General features: G+C 46.4%; 1 protein-coding gene across 3 annotated transcripts in view; it reads right to left on the reverse strand.

Moving 5' to 3' along the window:
* PCMTD1 (protein-L-isoaspartate (D-aspartate) O-methyltransferase domain containing 1) overlaps window positions 1–12808 on the reverse strand; it is a 39960-nt gene extending 27152 nt beyond the window's left edge. Inside the window, exon 1 of one of the 3 annotated variants that reach the window (XM_068166723.1) lies at window positions 12584–12808. The gene's annotated coding sequence lies outside the window, so the exon portion shown is untranslated. Of the gene's footprint in view, window positions 1–11927; window positions 12203–12583 lie in introns of those variants that run through there. The other 2 variants (XM_068166725.1, XM_068166724.1) reach the window with 2 other exon arrangements.
* Window positions 12809–15297: the final 2489 nt, after the last annotated feature.

Here is a 15297-nt window from a genome sequence, read left to right on the forward strand (position 1 = left end):
CAGCTTGAGTGGTAGAATGAGACAGCTCCTGGTAACGGTATTTGATCCTGGAAGAACCTGGCAGTTCTCTTCAGCACGCTTTTTAAAGGTCTTGGCTCCCGAGAAGTATGCCTGCAGCTCTGCCTCTGCCCAGACTACAACTATTTTAAGTCTGTCCCGCATAGACTAGTCAAAGACTACTGGTTTATCACAGACAGGCTGTGAGGAAGGAGAAAGATGAGAAGCTTCTCATCTTTCAGACCTTTCAGACCTAACAGACCCACAGAAACAGGAGGTGCCACGTAACAGCAGCTGGTTCACTGGCAAGACTAAAATATCCAGGGCTTCGTAAGACAGAGATGTGTCAGCGATGCTTAACATGCAGATGTTTGATACTCACTGAGTCTGGATCATGCCCCTGCTTTCAGAAGAGAAACTGCTGTCTGTGCACACCTATCACAGGAATTAGTGAGCTACAGTGACCAGGCTGCAAAACTCATTGCCACAACACACAGCTTTGGGCAAGGGTATTTGACAGAGGATACTCAATTCAAGCAGGTTTACATAAGCCACAACAGTCAAATGCTCAAGAGCTGTAGAGAGAGGGTGAGAAACCAAGCAACAAAAAAACTTTTGGAATAACTAATTCTGTTTAGTCTAAAAAAGGTGAAAGGCATAGAAGTAACATAAATATTTCTGCAAATTTGAACATTACCCTAACCATAAGCTGCTTAGGTCACCTGGGCAGAAAGGACATGCCAAATGAGGAGAGGCTGAGGGAGCTGGGGTTGCTCAGCCTGGAGAAGAGGAGACTCAGGGGTGACCTCATCACTCTCTACAACTACCTGAAGGGAGGTTGTAGACAGGCGGATGATGGTCTCTTCTCCCAGGCACCCAGTACCAGAACAAGAGGACACAGTCTCAGGCTGCACCAGGGGAGGTTCAGGTTGGATGTTAGGAAGAAGTTCTATACAGAAAGAGTGATTGCGCTATGGAATGGGTTGCCTGGGGAGGTGGTGGAGTCGCCGTCATTGAAGGTGTTCAGAAGGAGACTTGATGGGGTGCTTGGTGCCATGGGTTAGCTGTTTGGGTGGGTTGGATTGGTTGATGGGTTGGACACGATCTTGAAGGTCTCTTCCAACCTGGTTTGGTTTATTCTAATAAATACTCAACTTGTTTAAAACAAAACCTGTTGCTCCTCATGAAAGGAGATGCTTAAGTCTGTGGTGACCAGAATGCAACAAGCCACAGTAAAACGTGATGGTTCTTTATTTTCAGTATCACCTTCACAGCGCAGCCAGTAACAGCTGGGTGGGGGGGGAGGGGAGAGAGAAGAGGGAGAATCCTCTTTTATAACAAAATACAAAGCAGGTTTAGTCCAGGAGCCAAAATGCACTTTCCTCACCTTTCACCACAAATGTAATTTCTGGAGTTATTAGCCCTTAAACAGATCAAGTCAAAGCTCATATAATTTTGAGTGCACAAAATGGGGCCCGTGACAAAATAGTCACTGTTTCAGCCAGTGCTAAAGTTCAAAAGCTTATTGCATATAAACATTTCAAGTTAAATAACTCCCTTCCAACAGCAACAGAACAACATACGCCTGTTGCCTCTAGCAAAAGAAAATAGAAATGAGGTCAAGTACGAAAATAGAAGATAGTTACATTCCTGACACTTGAAACCTCATCTTAAAGCTATGCATTTACTGCAGTCTCTGCAAGAAAACAAACACAACAAAAAACCCAGGCCCAAATAAAATCCCAATGTATCCATTTTGTCAAGCTCCAAGCACACTGAAACCGTTTGGCTTTCTGATCTTTACGAATGTTTCCCAAAGCATTAAAATTGCAGGCAACGATCACAGCACAGGCAACTTTTAGTCCTGTCTTATCAAAATGTTTACTTTCACAGCCTGAGAATCTCAACTTTTATTATTTGTCCTCTTCTGAGACACTGAGTAACCAGAAGTAAAAACATTCAAGTTCTGATCCTGTTTAATATAGGCTCAAAATAGTACAGCGCAGTCCGTCAGCGTGCTTTGAGAAGTTACTTTATTACTTGGGGCTGTAACGCTCAACAGGGAGGAGTGAGTAAAGCCTACTCCTGCTTCCTCCTTATCTTGCTCTAAATTGTGATGTGAAACTTTCACAAATGCAGTCTTCCAGAAGCATGACACTGGATTCAGCAGTTTTCTCCCAGTGTCACTTGTTTCCTAAACCACATGCACACTAATAGTTATTTTCATCTTGACAAAGCAAAGGATGGTTACCTACTTGCACCTGACTTTATTCTTTTTAATCCCCAAATCCCACATATCTCCAAGTGCCTCAGAGTTAGAGGCCCATGGCATGATTTGCTGCATTCTCCATAAACAGTGTGCCTTAAAATGATGCGACCCTGTCAATAAATCCTCATTTCTTAAGATCATAGTATCATAGTATCATTCAGGGTTGGAAGGGACCACAAGGATCATCTAGTTCCAACCCCCCTGCCATGGGCAGGGACACCCCACACTAGATCAGCCTGCCCAGAGCCTCATCCAGCCTGCTCTTAAACACCTCCAGGGCTGGGGCCTCAACCACCTCCCTGGACAACCCATCCCAGGGCTTCACCACTCTCATGGTGAAGAACCTCCTCCTCACATCTAGCCTGAATCTCCCCACCTTCAGCTTCATTCCATTCCCCCTAGTCCTATCACTACCTGAGATCCTGAGCAGTCCCTCCCCAGCCTTCCTGTAGGGCCCCTTCAAATACTGGAAGGCCACAATGAGGTCACCTTGGAGCCTTCTCTTCTGCAGACTGAACAGCCCCAACTCCTTCAGTCTGTCCTCATAGGAGAGGTGCTCCAGCCCTCTGCTCATCCTCCTGGCCCTTCTCTGGACACCTTCCAGCCCCTCCATATCCCTCTTGTAATAGGGGCTCCAGAACTGGATTCAGTACTCCAGGTGGGGTGTCACCAGAGCTGAGCAGAGGGGGAGAATCACCTCTCTGGACCTGCTGGCCACACTTCTCCTGATGCAGCCCAGGATCTGATTGGCTTTGCAGGCTGCAAGTGCACACTGAGAGCTCCTGTTGAGCTTTTTGTCCACCAGCACCCCCAAGTCTCTCTCCTCAGGGCTGCTTTCCAGCCAGTCACTGCCCAGCCTGGATTTGTGCCTGGGACTGCCTTGACCCAGATGCAGGACCCTGCCCTCGGTCTTGTTGAACCTCATGAGGTTGGCTTGTGCCCACCTCTCCAGCCTGTCCAGGTCCCTCTGGATGGCCTCCCTTTCCTCCAGCCTGTCTGCTGCACCACACAGCTTGGTGTCATCAGCAAACTTGCTGAGGGTGCACTCAGTGCCACGGCCCATGGCACCCACAAAGATGTTCAACAAGATGGGTCCCAGGACTGATCCCTGAGGGACTCCACTTCTCACTGCACACTGCTTACTTCATATGAAACAGAGACTGACTGTCCCCCCTTCATGGCTCTTACCAAAGTAATCCTTCATCAAAACTTTCTGACTGTACAAATCAAGCATCAACTAAATCTATTTTAAATGGTTACTAACTAAGTGCAAGTAACCCAGAAATAAAAGACCAACTCCTTGTTTTATAATTTAAAAGGTTACAGCATTACTACTGTTCCTAATGCCTGTTACCAAAAGTCTCATGCAATCATTCCAGCATTCTCCCTGTTCCTGTTGCTATTAAATTACCCTCCTTTGAGGTAACATTTCAAAGTATTTCTTTTTTTAACCCTATCACTTTACTTCACACCTCCGTGGCCAGCCACTAACTCCTACCATGAATTGTCAACTGGGCTTGCAAATGATTAACAGGTTATTTGCCAGCACCTATCAAAGGTTATGCAATAAAAATCTATTCTGCACACAGCAAGGGAGCAGGGGCACGCTTGTGGGTGGGGGAGCCCACTGAAATACCCTAATCTAGCTCCTCCCCAAGGCTATCACAGGAGAACTGCCAGTTCTGGCCCCCCACCACTGATCCTCTCCCGAGCACTTTTCATACTGAGAGTTGTGATTGCTTACAAGGCTACCAGATTTACCAAGAGAAGCAGGGGAAAAGCATTTGTGGATTGCTCAAGTACTGCTATGGGATTTGGAGGAACCAAAGGAGGAAAGGGAAGAAGAAATCAATATGTTTTGGAAAGGAACAAGCATGGAAAAACCAGGGCTACAGTGTCAAAGGGAACAGGTCACCTGTGAACAGGCTGCAGGTCATTCTGTGTGTCTAGCTGTGCTCTACCCCAAATCACCACTGTCTGTCCTATCTGCCCAGTAATTTCTTCTTTGTACCTTTCCCTGGAACCCTGTTCAGCATGCCTGTGGGTCTACGTGACAAGTAGAGGCAGACCACAGGTCACAGAGGTCCCTGAGTCTGTGGTGCCAGCAAATGAGATGACCTTTTTGTGGGTCAGGATGACAGGGAGGACTGAGCCAGACCAGTGAGCAAACTGGCAGCATGGCCTGGAAACCAGGGACAAGGCAGACTGCCCAAGTGAGGCAACTGAAGGAGCTGGCTGCCAGAGAACAAGCAAAGTTGAAGTGAGCTGCTAGAGAATCTGTGGTGCCTGGGACTGGCAGCTGAGCCCAAATGTCTGTATACAAGAGGCAATGGTGGATAAGAGGACCCAAGAGCCAGTTTCAGGGTAGACCAAGTGTCTGAAATCCAGTAACGGGAAGGATCCATACTGTATACATGCACATGTTTGCCAGCAGACACTCAGCTTGACCATCAAGAAAAGACAATAGGGTAAGGCCATTGGCCATTTGTGCTTGCATCAGTGCTGTGTTTTCCATGCTGTGGTGGCCAGCTACGTATTTATGTATGTATGAATACACGTTTGTGAGCTACTCAGACTACGTGCTCAGCCTCACTACTGTCTGGACCTGGGGCCATGCCTGCCTGAACTAGGAACTAGAAAGACTAGAACAAAACCCCTCATAAGCCTTCCTTAGAAGCCAAAAGCAAAATACACAAGCACATTTTAAAGTTTAAAATCTTTCTGCCACTATTGCTTCTCTGTCTCCACGTACGAGTCAAGCACTACCACAAATATGGCTCTGAAGTTATGGTTTACTTACAGTACTAAGCAGATGTGGTCTGGAGAGGATCTGGAGCATTTGGGAAAGCTTCAGAGACTATTCATACAAATATTTCAAGAAATGGCATATGAGAAGCTTTTATCACTGCTTATGTAGCAGCTGTGCATTTGCACAGCCCAAATGTACCCGTCCCATCCAACTTTCCTCAGTCGTGGAAGGCATTTTTCACCTGGGGGGAGTGTAGTTTACAGATGTGACACAAGAGGCTGCTACAGTCACACAACCTGCCACAGATATGAACAGCTCCAGTTCGTCCAGAGCTTCCCAGAATGGAGGAGCCAAATCCTACACAGACTTTTCCTGACAAATCAAGAACTTCAGAAAACACCACAGAATCTCAGGAAACTCAGCAGTAGAGTCTTAGTCACAACGAATGCATAATTAGCTGAAGTAAATAAGCAGAGACAAAGGCCTATGGGATTTTATAATGCTTTAACTGTCAGCTCAGCAGAAGTCATAAAGAAACTCAGCAATTCAGTTTTGCTGACCTCCTCACTTAAAATAATGTCACATTTAGGGACCACAGCAAAGCATAAGAAACTGGAGAGCAGGTGATTATACTGAATGGAAACAAACCCACAGTTCATTCTTAGAAGAGTACAGGGGAGAGTTTTGCAAATAAACAGCAAGGCCACATGCCCCAAAAGAAGAGCCAGCAATGCCTTACCTGCCAGAACCCAACACTAACAAGCATAAACAAGAACTCAGCAACATTTTTCAGATGGAATTCAAACCCTGTAATGGCAAACTGATGTCCTAGCAGAAAACCCTCACAGCATGCCTAATTACTTGAAGCTATTACTACTGCAGGAACCCTAACCTTTTGCTTTGCTGAAATTAAGCATCTCCTTTCATGAACTTCAGAGTTCAATCTCGCAGCAATGCTAACTTTCATACATTTTAGCCACACCTCTGTCAAGTGAAAGAACTGTGTTGAAAATATGATTACCAGGACAGTGACTTCAATTCTGGTATTCTTTTTAGCTTCATTAGACAGAACAGTGGTCCTAACTGCACTGGCTTTTTCTTTCAACTGCTTGTCAAGAAAACCACATAGTAATTCTTGTATAGCCACTGAAAATATCTGCTACAGAAATAACACATATAAATTCTCAGAACAGTAACCACTTCTCATTTTCTTCCAGCCACAGGGTCCTAATTCCTCTGTCAATATTAAAACAACCACTTACAGGAACCAAGCCTTTCATTTGGGAGAGACACCACAAGCCTATCAGACGGTGAAAGAGATTCACTAGTTTCAATGACTCTCACTTCACTTATGGAAGCCATACATTGATGCAGCCATCCCTTTTAGAAGCAGCAACTTGTCCTTTTACCAAAACCAACCCCAAACGGAAGTAAGACATCTCTGAGATGTTCTCTTTGAAATTTAGTTCCCTCCCACTCCTGAAGACAACAGGAACTGATGACAAATGCTGCTTTACTTGAAGGATACTACCTATAGGCATACTTTGAAGAGTTACATTCAGCAGTGCACGTATTCTTTGCCAACTATTACAGCATGCTGCCTTTCATCTTAAACTACTATTCTGTAAGAACTGCAATTTAACTCTAACTCCTACTGCTAAATCTACTAAAACATCTGCAGACATCCATTGAAAATAAATAAAATCTCCTCAATGATGATTAGGTGTCTCCTTGAACACTAACCAGCATCACAAGGTTGCTGCTATTCATCCTGAAGAGTTGAAGATTGCTTCATTTGCCATTAGAAATATGCATCTAGCAAGCTAATTTTCAGAGGGGAAAAAAAAAAACAGAACTACTGCTGACTACTGACATGAGTTTTAATAAGCATTATCTATTTAGAAATTATGCAAAGGAAAGTTTTTGCAATAGTTACAGCAAGTCTTTGATACCTGCAGAGTGACTCAGGTGCTCCAACACAGACCTCCAGTGCTATTTTAGGCACTCATGTGAACCTGGCCTACGATATGGCAATGATTAGCGTTAAGTAACACAACAGAGAAGTTCTGCCCACATCCTGTCCTTGCCTCCCTGCAAAGAGCTGCTGTTGTGTGATTTAAGACTTCCACACAGAATACAAACCACACACAAATCTGAGGGATGTGTCCTTTGAAAGAAAAGCAACAGTAGGGCCCGGAAAAGCAAACAGATAGAAGTTAGCACGTTATTGGCTAAAGACTCGTAAGAAAAAAGACCAAAAGAAGAAACCTGGAGAGACTCAGAACCAAATGTGCAGTCCACCCCCACCAGGTTCTAATGACTCTTCAGGACAGGACCCTGTTCACAATGACCACACTTCCCCACAACTGCTTGGCCCTACACATGTTATATGTGTACAATCTCCAGTAAAGCATGGACAAGGACTGTCCCTTCTCTAACTGCTCAGCTACCCCAGCTTCAGCTTACCCTGCCTGCCATACTTATTTTGTTAACCTCAGAGGAATGTAGGCTTCAGTAAACCTATCTCATAATTAACAGCTCCACGCTGACAACTCAGATGGCCTGTAACACCTTCACAGAAATGTCCTTCAAACAGAATTCCAAACCACTTGCTTGAAGACTATTGGTTTTTAAACTTTATTGTAAATGTTTGTTGGCACCTTCTGGACTGCTTCCTCAAATTTCTGAACACTAATTCCACTCGCCTTTTACATTCTAGAAACACTGCTAATCCAAGTTCAGCTTTTGGTTTGCAACTGTATGCTGAGCACACTACTTTGGGAAAGCCTGGAGTGAAACGCAGTACTTGAGAGAAATACTAAACCTCAGTATTTCAGGTTACCTTAACAACATTCACAGCATCATTAATCTCCAACTCTGTGCAACTCGCAGAACTCAACACTCTGCACTTGCAACAAATTAGATCTTTACATCCAAAGCACGATAGAGAAGTGCCTGAACTCCAAAACTATCCTTCATTAAATGCATCTTCTAAGCAGAGGGCTCTGAGTCTTTTTCTGCCACAACACAGCCCTCTAACCAGAGAAGCAGTTTATTCATGCTCCACCATGGTCACATCCTCACTCTACAACTCCTCCACATGAGAATACATCAGAATCTGTAGCCTGAGAGTTACCATGGCAACTTCTGATGTCACCTCTAAAGTATTTTAGGGCTGTGGGGCTTGAGGTTTTGACTTTTTTTTTCCCCCCCAAACTGCTCTACGACCACTGTTTTCTCCTCACAATGAAGTGGAATGTTTATTTTGGTGCTTCAATTTCAAAGACTCACAGACTTAGTTGAGAAGTCACATATCAATTGCAGTCACAACCTACAAGTGATGGACACTGCAGCTGCTTTCTAGATACAACTTCCAATACTTCTTGCTTTATAAAACAAGTTCCTTAGGACAAGCTGACACTTTTAAAGATATCTTTACTTTCAGTTCACTTTTACTTCTTACTTTCAAGGCTTCTGATCCAGCACATTTGAAAAGAATGCAGACATTATTTATCAGGATTTCAAGCTCCTTGGGATTACTTAACATCACTGTCATCATTGCAGGAGCAACACTTACTCTGAAATAGGAAATCTGCATAATGTACTAGGACAAAAAGGACAGAGAACTAACACTACTGTTCTGAATGGCAGCCAGCTAATCTTTCAGTCCTGAAAAAAGCAAAGCAAAAAAAGAGAGATGATATTCAGCATTCTAAGCTGCTGTAAGTTCTACCCCTTCTTCAAGGTCCAGAAGTCCTGCCCAATGGTCTCTGACAACACAGCAGCAGTAACTCCTTTAAGAGCTTGCACTGAGAAGGCCTGAAGGCTCTCATTAATATCCAGTGCACACAAATAAGTTCCAAGGGAACTGGGGCACAGTAGTTATTTCCTGATGTTGTAATGCAATTACACCCATAATATTTAACACAAAACTACTGCACTTTACTCCCTAGGAACCCATACAAGAAAGAAGTGGAACAGAGTTATCAGTTCTGCAAGGCAAAGACATTGGAAGAATTCTCTCTAAAAAAATCTACACCTGCTGGTTGGAGAAGATGAAGCATGCAGAACAACTTCTCACCCTGCTGGCAGATTCCTAGAGTGCCTTTAGGCCAGTGACACACCTGATCTGCAAGACAAGGTGGCACACGTATTCTTCCCACTTGTGCTTTGAGGAGTCTACATTCTAAACAAGTAAAACAAATAAATGATAATACTGAATGAAGTTTGCATTCAAGGGTGCCAAGAGCTGTAGACTTCAAGGCCCTTTTCTCACACAGAGAGCTAGCTAATGATCAGCTACAAAGCACCACTTTCAATCAGCAGGGTACCAACCAGCAGATCTCTGCTGAAAATGGGAAGGAAGCTGGAAATTTGAACAGAAACACTTAAAGAGACTTCCAATCCAGAAACAATGGCTATATTCTCAGATGCTTCCCACCATGCTCTGAAGAGTTGAATGAACACTCCCATCCTGCCTAACTATTTCACAATGTCTAAATGTATTTGGTTTGGAGAACTGTTAAAGCTTATGGCACAAACCTTTTTGGAATATTGCAGGGAAAAACCATCTTGCCTACAGAGTTTTGGAAACATCTTTGGGAAAAGAAACCTGTAGTACTAACCACATCTTGCAGCAGCAACTTCAAATTTGATCTTTGTGCTATGGTTTCTTCTTGCAAGTTTGCCTAAAAAAGAAAAGGTACAGGCAACCTGCTCTTTAGAGACATGCCTGAGCTTCAGAACACACACTTAGCATCTCAAAGCAATCACACTTCAAGTTTAGGGGAACACAGCCAAGTGACTGCTCTGGTATGGTCCAGTAGAGGCATGGAAAACTACAATATGTTTGGTAGTCAGGTCCTATTCTTAGTCTCCTATTAGGCAGCAGCCTCTTCAAAAAGAGCTTGGGGCAGCCACTGATGGGCAAACACAAGACTAAGCAATAAATATCACCAATCTGCCAAGATGGGACTATAAAAATGGCAAGACTTCATAGATTTATAAATAGAATAGTGCAGAATTGAAACTGGCTGGTCAAATATCTAAAGCAAGCCATCACATGAAGTGTGAGACTGAAGAAAATGCAGAAAGCAAGCCAACTAGGAGAAGCAGACAGATTTTCACAAGAATTCTGCAGTGAAGATTTGTGATTATGCAGGGAAGGAACCTAATCCTGCACAGACCAAGGGATAACATTTGACTGTCCAGGGCTGTCCATTACTGCATGCTTCTTTCTGTGATTTCAGGCCATTTTCCTCACTGTAGACCTCCCAACAACATGCAATTGTTTATCCTTGCATTTCTGAGGGACACTGACTGTTGTCAAGAACATCTGGCTAAGTGTCCACCCCCAAAGCCCTTATTGTGGCTCTCTGACCTCACTCATGTACTTCTTACATTCCTATCATGTATTTATTCACTCAGAGAATGTTGAAACACCAATAACTCTTTCATGTATTTGTCTACCTGCACATCCAAAATATTTTCAGAACTTTCCCAACAAATCAGGCAGGAGACAGCTCATTTATCCATGCCTGACCTCCTTCCAGAGATTGCTCTAAGGTAAGAGTTCTTGGGGGGGGGGGGGGGGGAGGGGGGAAATAAGGTATCACATGTATGATTCATTTGCAATTATGGTTACAGTGGCATTCTCACAACACAACCATGTCATTTGCTAACTTGAAGCATTACAATTTTTTGCATCTTAAAAGCACTCTCTGTAATACAGAGGGCATACAGTCAAGAGGGATTTGGCATCTCCATTAATTCACTGACTAGCCTTACCTGTGTCTCTTTCTCTCAGTTTACTGCTCATTACCAGAAGAAACCTTACTGCCTTGCTGAAGTCTGCAGTTCAGCTGTGCTTGACTTTTACTTGACAGGAGTGAAAAATACCCACTAGGAGAACAGCAGCTATATGGGCACGCACTGGTAAGTACTGCAAGGACATGAGCACTCTCCACACATTGCAGCAGTTCAGTACTTCCATCTCCCCTCTCATGCAGACCCTAAGGATGTTTTCCTTCGTCATCAAGAAAAATGAATGCCCCTCGCCCGTCCACCATAGGAGGTTTAAGTGTTTCCCCTTCTGCTGTCAAAGGGGACAGAGCTGCAACAAAGCAGGCCCAGACTGCTGACTGCGTATCAAATAAATGCCAAGATTCCTTTCCCCTTGGCCCTCCCTTCCCCTTCCTCCAACTTCACTGCGAGCTGCGGACAACTGCCGGGGGGGGGGGGGGAGGGAGACGGCGAGGGAGGCACAAGACCTGCAGATGCAGAGTAGGCGACCTGAGATTCGGGGACGAAGAGGAATCACATTAACCGGTGACCGCAGCTCAGCTACAGGCAGACGTGACCCCAGGACGCCTCCCCCGTACAGATAACAACAAAAAAAAAAAAACAGAGAGGAGGAGGTAGCTGCCCCGGAGAGAGTTCCTGCTCCTCCCCTTACGCTGCTCGCAGCCAAAACAGAGACCGCAATGTAAACAGAAACAAAATGTGCGTGGAGGGCAGTGCCGGGGGCAGAGGCGGCTGGTTCCTCCCCTCCCCGCTGCACCTGGAACGCTCACTCCTACTGCCGCCCACCTGCCTTGGCTTTCGAGGCGAAAAGCTAAGTTATCAGGCATTTCAAACACTTATGTAAACGAATTGTTTTCCTGTCGCTGATACCACACCACTTCCTCTCCTTACCCTTCCTTAGCTCACAGTTTTTTCTTGAAACAAAACAAAACATTGGCTCACAATCCCTTTCTCCTCCTCCAAAAAAATCTCTCGACCTGGAAGAATCAGCCCCAACAACACCCTGGGGTTATAAAGGTTCGGGAGAGGGAAAACAAACAAAAAAACAAAAGCAATACCCAAACCACCCACGGACAATCAAAACAATACCATGCTAGCTCCCGCTCTCACCGCATTTCCTCAACGGCAAAAATCCCCAGTCGTCACGGGGAGGAGGCAGGGCGCAGAGCCGCAGCGGGGGACGAGCGCTGCCCTCACCTTGCCTCTATCCCTCCTCAAGGCTGGAACCTTCTCTCTGGTTCGCGTCGTCACCTCCACCAATTCCCCACACACCTGCCCCCGGCCCGCGGCCGTTAGAGCAGCCACCTCTCCTCCCAGCCCTTTTTGGGCCAGGGATTATTCGTTACGCAGGCGGCGAAGGGACGCGGGGGGGTGGCGGAGGGGGATCGAGCAGAGGAGGAGCAGGAGGACTGGGCTGCCGAGGGCGTACGCGCTCGCTCCCCGTCCCGTCCCTCCCCACCCCGCAGAGGCGGGCGGCAGCAAGCCCTTGCCCGTCCCGGCTGCACGAAAACAACCTTCCCCCTCCTCCCCCCACCTCTCCCCGCGCCTGCGTGCGGGGCAACGGACAATGGGAGCCGGAGCGCCCGGAGAAACGAGGGGAGGGCGAGGGGCCAGCGGGCCGCACTCACCCCCAACCTCACCGCAACTCACTGTCCTGGCTGTCCCACGGCGGCCTCCACACCACACAGCGCAGCCGAGGCGTGCAGCTCTGCCTGCCCTCTACCCCCGACTCCCTCCTTTCCCCCCCCTCACTGCGGGACACTCACCCGTTCTGCAGCGGGCCCCGGATCCTGCGCGGGGCAACAGCGGCGAGATCCCCGCCTGGGGTAAATACAGGCGGGAGAGAGCTGCCGTGGGCCGGGTGGGAGTGCAAGCAGAGGCGACGGCAAAGGGAGCGGGAGGCAGCGCTGCGCTACCGCGGGCCGCACGGCACAGGGGTCCGCAGGTCGCGGCCGGCTCCGTTGGTGTGAGACGGCAGGGGGAGGCGGGGTCCAACAGCTGAGAGGATGTAAACACAGGGTCACGTGACCCGCCTCCGCGGGCGGCCGGGCCCCCTCCGCGCCACGGGGCGCCTGCGAGCGGGGGTAAGGCGAGTCGCTATTGGCGCGCTTCGCCAGAACGAGAGCCAATAGGAGGCCAGCGTTCGCGGCGCTCGTCACCAGTCGCCTGCGGACGTGGGGAGCCTTGGCCTCCGTCACCAGGTCGGGCTCTGCTGCCTGGGGCCGGGCCGGGACACCTGTGTGGCCTTGCCCTCCGTGGTACGCGGTTCATTTGTCTGCCGTGAGCCGCTGAGGATGGGAAACAGGCTCAGAGTCTCTCAGTGGAGGACTGGCGTGGGTGGAGCCGCAGCCGGAGGACACGCAGGATCTCGGGGCCTGTTTATAAAACAGGCTCAAGGTGCCCAGCGCTCACCAATACCTGTTCAGCTTTCACCGGGCCTCCTGCTTTTGTGGCGGTTTCCGCCTTTGTCTTTAAACAGAGGCAAGGGAGAGGCTGGCACGTTTGCAATGCCCCTTCGCAATGCCCCTTCTATAGGGCCACTCACAAGAGAAGTCAGCCAGTGGAACTGCCCCCCTCCGAGAGAAGGGGTTTAAGGCTTTGATGTTGCTGATACTCTGAAAGATGGGATCGTTTGAAGAGTACAGGGAGGAAGAGACATCCCAGGGACAGCTCAGAGGAATCTGGGAAAAGAGGAAGCACTGTGAAAGGGAAGAGGCAGGACTAAGTGGAAGTGGAGACAGCCTAGGGGCCCGGTGCAGGATGCTGGAGCATGAGGTGGACAAAAGATACTGGCTCATTCTGAGCCCTGGCCTCTGGTGAGGTTTCTAAGGCAGCGTCTCATGTTTGGTTTCAAAAGGGGGTGGAGGAATGCCATGCAGTTCAGCGAGTCAGTGAAGCTGCTTCTGGTGTGACGGAGGAATAAAAGCACACGGGTGTCAGGACTTGCAGCAGCTTGGCTAATAAGTTTTCCATTAAGGAAAGGAATGAGAAACAGCAGAGATCAGTATCAGAAAAGGGATGATACCTGCATTTGTGGAGCAGTAAGTTCATATTCACCAAATGATCATCAGGGAAAAGGTGTGAAGTTTATGGACCCAAAGATCTAGAGTGGATGTTACAATAAAAATGTAGGTAACTTGGTGACATTTGCAATGATAATTTAATCTGGAGTGGTTGAGAGTTTAGTTAAAAGCAGCTGAGAGGCATAAAGTTTTGAGCTTTAGCCAAAGTTTGTGTACCAGTAGAACAGGCTTTCTGAGTAAAAATGTAGTTGGTAAGAGGCCAGGAGTGAGTATTACTCTGTTGGGGGGAAGAATTAATACCTGTGGCACACAATGGTGGTAGATGGAAACAGCTGAGGTGGAGATACTGTAAGAGGGAAAGTTTCTTCTATGCTAATCCTCACTTTTTGTTAGTTGCACTGAGGGATTCACATAGTCCTACAGATGGACATACTGCTGAGACTGCTGCCCCTTTACATGAGAGAAATGGGAGTGGAAGAGCAAGAAATTCCATTTTGACACTCTCACATAGTAATCTTAAGTGGTTTTTGATGGCTTTCAGTGTTGTGCCCCAGCAGCCATCATGCCATTCCCAAAGATTTATAGTGAGTGGTCTTCAGCTTCCCCCAGAAGACACCTGGATCAGTCCCTAAAGAGTGCCAAACCCAAGCGGTTGCACATACAGCATCAATCCTCTCATAGTTAAGCTATACTGTAAAATAAAGTCCTGCAATCAAATGGTAAAACCAAATAATCTAAAATTTGCTACCAAGACAAGTGTCTGTCTTTCAGATTTCATGTATAGGAAGTCACCTAAAAACCTGTATGACATTTTACAAATAGGAGGGAATATTAAGCCATTATTCACTTTCAAAAGGTTCTGAAAGTTCTGGATACCTCCTTCAATTCCTTCTATTTATTTATTGTTTCTATTTTTCCCATGACTCATGATGGGAAAAGAGATGTCTTCCTACAGTGTTTCTGCTTTTTTACCATTTGTAACTCGTCTCAGAATTATATTAGGATACCAAATGAATGTGTCAGCAGAAAGTGTCATATATTATCACCTCTGTCCTACTCATTGATGGTAAACTGCAAGCACGAGACACTCTCCATGGAAATATGTTGATTTGTCTCTAGCTGTAGCTGACAGTGAGTCAACAACAGACTCTTTATGTCATCCTTTCCTTAATAGGATATTTTTGCTAAATACATAATGTTGGGGTTTTTTTTGGAACGAACACAATCCTTTGACCTGAGAAAAATTCTGTGCTGCCATGATCGATAGTTTGAATCTAAAGTCTGTGAGCTTCCCTTGAATAGGTCATATTGAAAGGAAGTTACTGTATTTTGTAGCTTAAATGGTAGCCAAAATTTTACTGTGGAATTAGTTAATGTTGAGAATTTGCCTGTAATTTTCCTTGATTCTGTTAAACAAACATGGAACAATAGGAAATGCAATTTCTGTGAATTAACAT

This window comes from Melanerpes formicivorus, unplaced genomic scaffold, assembly GCF_026170545.1.
Source record: "Melanerpes formicivorus ecotype bairdi unplaced genomic scaffold, bMelFor1.0.p_v2 SCAF_105, whole genome shotgun sequence".
NCBI lineage: Eukaryota > Metazoa > Chordata > Aves > Piciformes > Picidae > Melanerpes > Melanerpes formicivorus.